General features: G+C 49.1%; 1 long non-coding RNA gene across 1 annotated transcript in view; it reads right to left on the bottom strand.

Moving 5' to 3' along the window:
- Positions 1-12,222, bottom strand: part of LOC146811749 (uncharacterized) — a 69,121-nt gene that overhangs the window by 11,967 nt on the left and 44,932 nt on the right. The window contains exon 2 of the long non-coding RNA XR_014965832.1: positions 8,980-9,108. This is a non-coding gene — a long non-coding RNA (uncharacterized LOC146811749). The remainder of the gene's footprint in view (positions 1-8,979; positions 9,109-12,222) is intronic.

Consider the following 12,222-nt stretch of genomic DNA (forward strand, 5'->3'; position numbering starts at 1 on the left):
TCTCGCCAGTCCACTCCTTCCTGATCAGTACAGCCACCCCATGGGCGTAGTTAGAATAAATAGAGGAGTATACATTCCCCATCTGTTATGCCATAGCCTTTGCGATGGTGTTACATTTGAATGCGTCTCCTGCAATAAACACATGTCTATATTATGTCTGGATAAATAAGCATGGACGAGTCTAGATTTCCTGCTGTTATTCAGCCCTCTAATGTTCCACGTAAGAATATTCAGTGGTGTAGCGTGCTTATGTGTATAGTATCTGGACTTGGGCGATGCGGACAGTGGAGGAGTGACAGCTTCCAAACACAGATCATGCTATATAATGCTACTGGCAACAAACAATAAACCAATCCCAACCCTCCTCCCACCTCCCACTCCAACCCCCCAATCAGGTTGTAGAATACCCACCCATAACAAACACAGTCTCAAAAAACCACAAAGTGGTACAGGGAACCTTCCCATGGGAGTGTAGCGGCACCGGCAAACTCCCCTGTTCTCACAGGGTGGCCAGGAGTACTGCAGAGAGCGTTGTATCCCTATATAAAAAAAATATAAATCCTGCAAACCAACGACATATCGCGGAATCCCGCAACCCACATCAACAAAGTATTCAGCATCCCCCCAATCCGGTATCCCAGCATTACAATCATCCAGTCCAATAATCTATACAATACCCATTTCAGTCATTGTCACTGAGGTGGCCAGTTTCGGACATCCGGGCTCCCCGGAGTTCTTTGCTTTTCTTCCCTCCGATATTTTTGGCAAATTTCAGTGCAGACTTCGCATCAGTGAAGAAGTGGGCAGTCCCATCATATGAAACCTTCATTTTGGCGTGGTATAACATGGAGTATGGAATCTGTGTCTGTAAAAGGATACGCTTGGCAGGGAGAAATTCTCGACGTGCCGCCCGTTCATCTGGGGTGAAGTCCGGGTAGAAAGAAATGTTGTTACCTTTGTGTGATATCTGATCCTTCTCTCTAGCCAGCTGCAAAATAAGATCCCTGTCTTGATAATTCAATAGCTTCGCCAGGATGGATCTAGGCGTCGCCCCGACGGGAGGCCTCAGTCCCAGGGACCTGTGTGCGCTCTCCACCACGAAAACAGAGGACAAGTGGAGATCAAAAAGTTTGTGCAGTAGATCCGTTACAAAGGTCTCCATTTTGGATATGGCAGTTGTTTCCGGGACACCAGTAATGCGTAGGTTGTTTCTACACGACCTCGCCTCCAAATCACCATTCTTAGCCCGGATGATTCCAAGTAGCTTGTCCATATGTAGTAGCTGTTCTTTAGTTTCAACTTGGAATTCCTGGAATTCGGTGTGTCGGTTCTCCAGAGCATCAAGGCGGGTCTCAAGCACGTTCACCTGGGTCTTGACTGAGTCCAGCTGCACAGTCAGGGTATCCAACTTCGAGTCTATATTGCGCAGACTTGAGCGCATCTCCAACATGAGGGTGCCTAGGTCTTCGCCCTGATCCTCCGCGTGTGTCTTGTTGGCCATCCGCCTGCGCGTCTGATTCTGATTCAGCATGACACGTGGCACATTTGTGTTCAAAAGTGAGTTTTGGTTGCTTAGCGTCTTGCTTACCCATGTTTCAAAGGTATGGGGGAGGTGGATATCACAAGAGTGGTCAACGTACACCTGACACGTTCCGTCAGCAGCAAACTCCAGCAAGAGCGACGCCAGTTGTGTCTGTACTGTTCTCCTCCCGCAGTGCCTCACAGGATATGACATGTCTCGAATCACACACCAAGTCGTTGCGGCCTATCAGTGGTTGCGCGGGTATTTTGTACCTCCACAGGGGGCCGTCATGGAATCGCACCTCAGAAGTAGCCTACTGTCAGAGGGCCACTCCACATCAGACAGTGCCACAAAGACAGAACAGTGCAACCGGCCTTGTAGAAGTGAACCGGGCACCATCCACCAATGGCCACCAGGGGTTCAGATAGAATGCTGAGCGCTGGTACTCGTAGTCTGCTATATGGTAGCCAGGCTAACACCCACCAACATCCGTAGCCTGAGGCCCTCCAATTCACTCTACGCCCGACAAGCTGCTCATACACAGGGCTCCCTCGCACACCTCCACTGCTGCACACAGCCTAGCTTCTCCTGGATAGCGAAATCTCCCTGCAGGTATCCCTCCTTATTTAGACCTGGTCTGGTCTGTGAGTGACAGCCAGTCTGTCCCGAGCGTTACATCTCTGCAAGCGCTCTCCTCTCCAATGCAAACAACCACGCTTGAGCTACTATTACTCCCGGTGTGGGCTCTGTGACACTAGTGAGCCTGGGCTGACTTGCATGCCCCTGTATTCGGCCCCCTCCTCCGCTGCAGATCGCGGCCGCAGTTCAGCGCGGCTCCAAAATGGCGGCACAGGGTTCCAGGGCTGTCGTCCCACTGCTCTGCATCCACGTCAGTAAGTGATTGCAGCCTCAGTTAAATTGTACACAGTTCTTTAATCCGCCTCAAGCCTCGCACATACCCCAGGATCCTGGGTCTCCACCGGCAGATGAATTCTCTCGCCTCTCCTAGTCCGTGGCGCTTGACCACCAAGCAGCGACAGGCTCGATTGTCAGGCTGCCCGCCCACTGCTCCAGCTAGCATCCGGAACGTTGCGAGCGGCCTACGGTTGCGCAAATCTCCTCTCAGTTCAGCCGCAGTGTATTCTCGGGCCGCAGGAATGGCATCATCGGGGTCCACAAGTGTTCCGCCAGTCGTGGGTTATAGTAGCCTTCTCAACAGCTCTCCATATGTTCGGATTAATTAAAGATTGGGTCCCAGCCGGCGGAGCTCACTCACGGAGCGGCCATTCCGCTGTGCGGCAGACCACGCCCCCACAGGACGCAGAGAGAGTTAACATTGAAGCATACATGCAGAACCTGTTTAAGCATATTCTGGGCGAGGCAGCACCTGAAGAAATCTGCCTTGACTGGACCCACAGAGTGGGCACATGGTGTCCTGGAAAGCCGCGTCCATTGGACATCTTAGCCTGCATTCATAGCTTCCCCCTCAAAGAGCTGATTTCTGACCTGGGAAGATGCGAGATGCGAGACGTGAGACGGAGGAGGAGGGCGTAACAAGGAGCGAGGGCAGAGCAGGCGGTTGGCCGGAGTCTCTCTCAAGACTGCCGGCTGCGGATTGCGGGCCACGGACTGAGGACTGCTGATGGTATTGGACCCTGACGGTGTCTACGAGGAAGTAGCCAGAGGCAGCCAGAGGGAAAGAGCGGCACAACAGGAGCAAGTTAGAGCGCGTATAGCGCGAGAGTGCGTCCACCATTAGTGGCGGCCGCAGGGTGTTGTGCCCAGGTGCGTCCACGGAGGCGGCCCAACTAGGTTGGGTGCGGCTTGCGGCACCCAGTGTGCCCTGCTCTCGCACTCCATCTTGCCACCACGACATCTTTCTCTTTCCTTCCGTACTGTCAAGAATTCCTGTCATGCGAGGGGAGGAAAACGGTAACCAGCGAAAACGGACTACATCTCCCAGGATGCTTAGCGGTTGAGAGGTTATGTAAACAGGAGAGCTGTTACATAACTCAAGGAAAACACGCCCTTATGTAAACAGGAGAGCTGTTACATAACTCAAGGAAAACACGCCCTTATGTAAACAGGAGAGCTGTTACATAACTCAAGGAAAACACGCCCTTATGTAAACAGGAGAGCTGTTACATAACTCCAGGAAAACACGCCCTATAAAGGGAGGAACCGGGAGGTACAACGCTGTCGGATATTGTGTTTACACCGACGTACCTGCTTAGTGAAGAGCAGTGTTCCGGAGTGGTGCTCCAGTAAGGCAAGAACGGAGGTAGGTCGAGTCGTTACTCCCTGGGCCGTGTCTTGCCCCATCGTCACCTGTGAAGGACCCGGAAGCTCTACCGGATAACCATTGAGCTTCGCTTTTTGACTCGGCTGAGTCAAAGCGCAGTGGCGCTTTTGCTGGTTGGAGTCGTAACTCCCAGCCCGACCAGAGATACAGGGACTGCCAGCTGTAACGCACACCAGGAGGTGTTTGCCGCGTTACAGACTCGGAAGTCCACAGGATCGATCGAGCGGCTGCTCTCGGTTCAGTCTTCTTTGCTTGTGATTGGGGTATCGGTGACGCATCACCAGGAGGTGACTCCGCGTCCCGGTGCAGTCTGAGGAAGAGGTTGAGCGGCTGCTCCCTTCAGGTAGAGACCCCGGCTGGGTGTTTCCCTGACTCCTCGATTCTCCCCAACACTCTTCGTGCCCCTCACAGCCTACCGATTGGCATTGTCGGCCATTTCATTTCTGCCCTCTGTTGGCATACGCCGGGATCGGCGTATATGCAGAGGACGGTTAGGACCATCCGTGCTGTGGGCTGGTAACGTACTTAGCCTGGAGGATTCCAGTGACTATAACCTTTGTTTATTCCTTGTATTATTTTTGCCTTCATTAAAATAACTAAACCTTCACAAGTGGTTGCGTTCTCATTATCGTGTCTGTTAAACGATCCTGAGACGTTCAGGGCGTTACACGTGCACTATATAGTGGCCAGGTTCCCTCCGCTATGCTCCAAGGGGGGGGCCTCTTGAAGCCGCGAAAACCACAGCCACAGCCACTGCTCTCTTGCATCTCCTACTGGCTTGATCAGTGGGTGCCGATGGAGAGGAGCCTGCAAACCCATGCAGATTCGTACGGCCGGCCACTGTGAGCTTGCGAGCCTCGGGACGTTCAGCTTGCCTCTCACTCCGGCTCAATTCAGAGGCCAGAAGTCTAAAACCAGCAGCCTGCTGCCAGCATTTTTGTCCCTGCCGCCCTTACCGCCAGTAAGAGGTCACACTGTGCAGGACCTGTGCGGGGGAAGCGTGGCGAGACCCGGACTGGTGCGGTGCGGCAAGTGCGGTTTTTGTTGTTTTCACCGGAGGCTGCTCCTTCATTTGTCTATCTGTCATCTGTCTGGTGTTTCCGCGACCGGGACACCCAAGATGGCTGCCATCACGCACCAGGAGGGCAAGCCAGTTCTCGTGTCAGCAGCGCGGAACGCTGATCACGTGACCGACGCTGCGATCAAAGCACGGAGAGCGCAGAACGCTGAAAGAGAGGGAGACATACTGTCAGAGGGAGACGCGCTGTTGGAGGAAGACGCGCTGTCAGAGGGGACAGGAACGACAGATGCGGATCCCAGGAGAGCAGAGCCCAGGAGAGAGGAGCCCAGGAGAGAGGAGCCCACGAGAAAGACCCAGGAAAAAGAGGCAGACTGCAGGGGTGAGCCCAGTGGCAACACTTACCGGTCCAACCATCTTGAGAGAGAGGAGGACATCTGGACTCCTTCTGCCACGACCCAGGAGGGCCGTGGCCAGAGGCAAGTACCACTCCGTTATTTTGCAACTGGGAAGTGGTGGGAGCTGTAAAGCAGCACCAGAGCACTGCATGCCCTGAAGCACCTTTAGAGCACACAGCCACTTGGGTGTTTAGGTGGAGGTCTAACCCGGAATCCCCTAGCCCTTCTCCTAACCTTATGGGTTTTTTTTTGTTTGCTTTCATTGAGGGAAAATCAAAGCATATCACCAAGCCCCCGCGACAGCCCATTGGGAGGAAGGGAGAAGGAACCTAGCCCTGAGAGAGAGAACGTTTACAGAGGAAGACTGCTTCCCTTGTCTGCGGACTGTATTTATTTCCTTTCAATTTGAGGTGAAAACTCCCTAATAAAGAAACACTAGCACGACGGAGTCCTCCTTTTTCATTAGTACCCCTTTGTATGGCCACTGAGTGATTACATTGTCGATCATCTCATTCACCCCTCATCTGCCTCTCATTACTTAAACTTCAACTTTAGCTTGCCAACTCGCTAACTGGGGGATCAGCATTACACTCTTACCCTGCTTCTGCTTCTCGTTGCCAACCGTGGGATTGCTCCTGTGTAAGCTGAGAATACCGAGGGGCATATTGAGGGCACTTGAGGCATATTGAGTGACATTGAAGGCCCACGGAGGGCCTTTTTCCAAGCGCGCCCTTAGTGGACCTGCACCAGCAGTATCCAACAGTGTTCAAGCCAGGAGCCAGGAGCCAACCAGGAGCCAACTGTGAACTGACTGTGTCCCCTTGCTGGGGCCCTGATTAAGTATTGGCAACATCAAAACAACAAGGGGGAACTATGAGATCTGACAGAGTTAGGCAATCATTTTTAGAGCCAAAGCTTGTCAAAAAAGAGGAAAAGTGATCTTAAAGTAGCCTTGCGACTAGAGATGATCCATGACAAAGATCATGACCATGACCATGACCGTGACAAGGCAAGCACAAGTACAAGTATAACTCAAATGATCTCATGTTCCCTAGAAGGGGCGTTCTCAAAAGTTCATCTGCGGAGAAGCGAACGTATAAGGCCCACAGCACAGCGTTAACTATCATTCTAATTCCAGCTGACTGTACACGACCACTGCCCCCTCTCCCATCATTATCAGCACCATCAAGGGATCAAGATCCAGAAGATCTTATAAACATCGAAGGGATGGCCCAGAGAAAAAAAAGCTGTGCACCTACCAGCCCAAGATCTATACAAAATCTTCTTTTCTGAAAGAAGATTTTGGAACAGCTATCTACTCTAGTACTGAGAATATAAAGGGGCTGCAAACACCACTTCTACCAAGCAAACTTGATCACAGCCTTTGAATAACATCAATCCAGCCGAGTCTTCATCATGTGTAAGGACCAGCCCCCAACATCTTCTCGGGGGAAAAAAACATCAACGTGAACGTGAGACACAGCCAACCTGGCAAGCGGTGGGGCTGACAGCCTAAGTGGGGCTAGAATTGGTAGATCGGGCAACAAATTATCACCTGGCTCGCCCTGTAGTGCAAAAAACAGGTCGCCGGGTCGTCTGAAGGCGGGCAGACCCCCTGAACCGGACACACACTGCCACTCATTCAGTCGTGCCGTGACAAATTCAAGTCAAGTAGACACGGGCGACTTGGCAGACCTTAGGGTCCGTACAGATCCACCAGCTGCAACCATGGGACAGGATCAACAAGACAAAAAAGCACGAGACTTACCTCCTCAACCAAAAAACAGCTCTCCCATTCAAACGCAAACAACTCAAGCAGATGCCTGGGAGTACCTAGCAGCGTACAACAACTCAATAGCAAACACACCTCCAGTGCGTCGTACACTGCTACCTTATGATGACTCCCACTCGACGTACGCTGACATGACTTTCACAGCTACACAGGAGTGGGAGGAATTAGTCGCCTCCTACAATCTAAAACCCATCCATCCTCATTCACCTAAAGAAGTAAATAACCTCCCACGGCTGGAGAAAAGTAACAACACTGGAAGCTTGATCCCGGAATCCATCTGGATAACAATTTTAAGCACACTGCAAAACTCAGCTGCAGCATTACAATTACAATCCCACAAAATGGATCTGCAGCTTGCGGTTCTTCAAACTATGGCTGATTCCATCTCAGGGATTGATTGGAAGATATCAGAGCTTAACGGCCTCATAAAGGGAGGACAGGAAGCGGCTCATGTGTTTCAAACACCGCCATTAGCATGCTCCTGTGCACCGATTGTAAGATAAGCTACAAACACTACAATCTATGATAGGGGACCTAATATCTGATTTAAAAACAACTGTCTTATTGAACCCCCTCCAGGGTAGGGAATTGCCAGGAACACCAACAACGGCATTAGAGCACCCAAAAGCAGAGCGGGCACTAACCAGTAACCCCCTCCAGGCAGGCAGGGAAGCACTAACAACACCAACAGAGAGCGCAGTAATCAAAACCAGACATCACCCGCCAGAAGCCTGTGAGGCAACAGTAACAACAGCCGATTGCATAGTAGTCAATGCCCAGACACCACGGAAAGCTCGCAGGAAGAAACAAAGGAAGGGAAGAAATAGGAATTTAATTGTCGAAGGTCTACGGATAAAATTCCAGCCACATCTAACCGTAACCACCCATGGACCAGTTTCTACGAACGCAAATCAGTCTCCCATTTCTTTCCCGGTCGATGACCCCGAGTGCTCCTTTACGGGATCCAACGCCGCCTCACCAATGGACTTGGGCCTACCCTTAAGGATAATAAGCAGGGGTTATCTCAAGTAAGAACAGGACAAATCCCATCAAAACCAGATTGTACAAAGATTATTAAAATGGAACAACCTCCAAGTGTACGACTCCGCGATGACACCCAGATTAACAACACGGGAGTCATCGCAACAGTTAGTAGGAGGGATCATAAATACAACATGGGGCTTAGGGAACGCAAGGCAGCAAAGTGATAAACAACAAACTCACCCCACAAGCGACAATCCAGGGGTCATCACAAGTCATCTTATTCAACCCAGACCCTTTGAAAACGAGGGATCCCTTACAAAGCAAATGGAGGCGCAACATGGGAAAAGCTCGACCACCATTATTTTTACCCCCAAATATGCATCTCGGGCAGAGATGACATACTGAATAGAGGAAACATACTGCGGTTTCTACATTCCATCACAAGCCTCGACAGTATTAACTCCACTGATCTCCAAATGGAGTTTCAACCAACTAACAACCCGCAATGCCCAGAAGCAACTAAAGCAACTTGGAACTCTAGTGAGGTAGTTAGGAAAATCATGATAGAAGAAACCACGTTTAAACAATGGGGGATAAAACTGGAAGTCGAATACAAACCTCCCTATCCGACACCTTTTCTACTCTCCAGTAGGATTGCTCCATGAAAAACACAATCTCAGTATTAAAGGGAGCCAGGAGCAGTACCCCCAGAGCACAAGCCTCAGATACATCTCCCTCGAACTTAGATCCAAGGGTATCACGTCATGCCTCGTCAGTTACGTCGTAGAACTGCAGGCAAATTCAGTGCACAGTCATCATGGACCAAACAAACTGACAAAGGGGGAGCAGCTCACGATCTGCACTGGTTGAGACCAGGGAAATCAGTACATGCATCTGGAACATCAATGGTCTAGCCAGCAAAAGTGAGGACCCAGAGTTTCTGCAATATTTAAAACCATTCACCTTGATATTGCTCCAAGAGATCTGGGAGGATAAGGCCTTTGAGCTTCAAGGTTACACTTCCCGCTGCGTCCCAGCAACAAAGGGCTCCGACTTTGGCCATCGATTGGGGGGGCTTCATGATCTTGGCATCTATAACAACAATAGGAGAAATCATACCAATAGAGGCTCAAATAGCATTTACGAGCATTATACAGGCGGCAAAGATAGCACTTGAACTCAATAATGTATGCAAAGAAGTTATAGTAATTAATGCCTACATTCACCCCAAACGAAAAATGAAAGCTGCCAAGGAATTGATAGAAGCAACAAAAAGATAATGGATGAGGAGGATACTGATTATATTATCCTTGCAGGCGACTTTAATATGCATCTTATCGGCTCCGGACTAGACGAAGCCCTTGACCACGATCTTAGCGCTGCATTGGAAGTACCAAATCAGTGCTCTCCAAAAATTAAAAAACCTACAAAATACCTGCTATGGCAACTTGAACATCTTAACTTAAGAGCTTTGAACGGGAGCTTTCAGGAGGACAATCCACCTGCTGCAACGTTGCATTCAACAAAGCAATCTTCCCACCTTGACTTTACATTTACATCGCTAAATATGCTTGGCAAAGTAGAAAGCTTCAGGATAGGGACTAAGGTACACAGCGACCACTTGCCTCAAGAAGTGATAATAAAAGCCAATTCACTCCTCAAGATCGAGCCATACGCAGGAGTTAATATCCTTAAGCTGTGCAACCCTAGCAATATTAATGCAGTATCCCTCGCGGCTAAAACACTATATACCCAAGGGGCAGGTCTTAAAACAAAACAAGTTGATGCATGGCAAAGCTTCAGAGAGACTGTTGGTGACAAATTATTGGAAGGGCTGAGCCAACTAGAGGGAGCATCGATAAGATTACCAGCTAGTCCTGAATCGAAAAAACTAAAACAAACCATGAATCGAACATTGAGACAGATACATAAAAATCCAATATATCAGGACCTGCAAGTCACTCTCTGGAAAGCAAAGGCACTGTTAAAGAGGAAGAAATGGGAAAAGAAAAAATCAAAAAACGATGAATTATGGGCCAAGCTGCTCCATGAAGTTAAACAAAAAAACAGCGCCAGGTTCTGGCAAATAATTAAAAGAATCAAGAATCCAAACCACCCTGGTATAAACTCCAATATAACGCAGGAAGCATGGGCAGAATACCTTTTCAGACGTTTTAATAGTATAGTTGCCGATAAAGATAAGATCATCAAGGAAACAGGGAACATGACGGAGCGCAGCGGCGACACCAACAGGGAAAAAACAGGCAACAGCTACACAACAACCATGCCGCACGACCCAGACCCAGACGGAACTGCGATACCCTCCAGGGAGGGTGAACTGGTGCCAGGCTTAAATTCTTCTCCCCCTGCCAAATCTGAACATCATCACCCTACACCAACTGATAATAAGAGGCAAATAGCCAGAGGCAGACCAGCAGGTTCCCCTGGTCCAAACGGCATTCCACCAATGCTGTATAAAGCCTTGCAGAATTTTAGAGTGCAGCATTAACACTGGCCTTTAAAGACATAAAGGACACTACATTATTACCGGAGTCCTGGTTAGGATCAATAATAAGCCCAATTTTCAAACAGGGCAACAGGAAACACCCAAACAACTACCGGCTTATTGCCCTCATTGATGTGGGGGAAAGTATTTTGCAGGAACCATACTGGAGGAGTTAACATCATGGGCTTCCGAAAACTCCATCCTCCCAATCAACCAAACAAGCTTTGCCGAGGCCAAGGGACCACAACAATCATCATGGCACTGACATTATCAATGGATGCAGCAAAAGAGGCCAAATCCCCCCTATTCCTCTGTTTCATCGATTACACTGCTTCCTTCGATCACATTGACCGTCTCAAGCTCTGGTGAAAATTGGAAAAGTGGGGAATACCGAAATTGCTTCTGGACCAGATAAAACCACTGCACACAAACACCTGGATTAAGGTCAAACTAGGAGCTGGAACGCACCTTTCTAAACAAATTCTGACTACAAAAGGGCTAAAGCAGGGCAGCGTTCTAGCCCCGCTTTTATTCAATCTTTTCCTTGCTGACCTGCCAGGAGAACTCAACAAATGTCCCTCCCATGCACCAAAACTGGGGAAAATACTGCTGTCAAACTTGCTGTACGCGGATGATTTGGTATTGATAAGCCGGACCCCTATCGGCCTTCAACATCTTTTGAACGTAAACTTTACCTTCTCAGAAAGGAATTTCCTGCAAATAAATTTTAAGAAACTAAGATCATGGCAGTAAATTACTTAAAAAAAGAAAAAGATCAACTGGCATCTAAACGGACTAGGGTTGGACTTGGTAATCAACTATAAATACTTGGGAATACTTATGGACCACAAAAACACGTTCAAACCCCAATTGGAGTCCCTGCAGGGGAAGGGAACTGCAACATATCTGGCGATAAAATCAATAAAGGACAAACTGCCTGACTTAACACTTGACCCCTTGCTACAGGTACTGCGTGCAAAGCTGCAGTCGACTCTTACGTACGGGAGTGAATCCCTTCAAGGAAAGGATGCTGTAATACTGGACACAGTGATAGCCAACTCGTACAGAGCAATTTTCAACCTGCCAAAATACGTTTCCCCAGTGCAAATATGGCTGGAATTTGGCCTTCTAAAACAAACGCTGGAAAGAAGGGACGCGTACGTAACCAGCTGGCACAAGATTCGCAGCACGGAGGTTGAATCCTTAAGCCCCAATCTCTGGGAAGAGCTACTCCGCCACAGAAAATCCTCAGCCAGGGACTACTTGTTAAACATGCTTAAAGTATTGGTACTGTCAGATCTTTGTGGCACCCCTACCGACCTTTCGTCTTTTAAAAAAATTGTGAAAAGATCAGCGCAAATTATATCCGCTATCGAGGACAAGGAGGCACTCGCCAAAAGAGCACATGGCTGAATAACGCTTAGCGACTACGGAATTTTGCAAACACAATCTTACCTTAAAACCGGTGTCAAAATAAAGACGAAAGAAAAGTTTTTAAAGCTACGCCTCGGAGTAATCGCGATCACCCCTCATCTGCCACCTTGGGAAAGGAAAGACAGCCCGCAGTTCTGCCGTCTATGTGAAATCGGCATGGAAGACATTTTTCATGTTGTTTGCATTTGCCCTAACCTAAAGGATATCAGGCATAGCCTGTTACGCCCATCTTTCATGCAGTACGGTATTCGAACCTGCAGACAGGC

Source organism: Triturus cristatus, chromosome 7, assembly GCF_964204655.1.
Source record: "Triturus cristatus chromosome 7, aTriCri1.1, whole genome shotgun sequence".
Classification (NCBI taxonomy): Eukaryota; Metazoa; Chordata; class Amphibia; order Caudata; family Salamandridae; genus Triturus; species Triturus cristatus.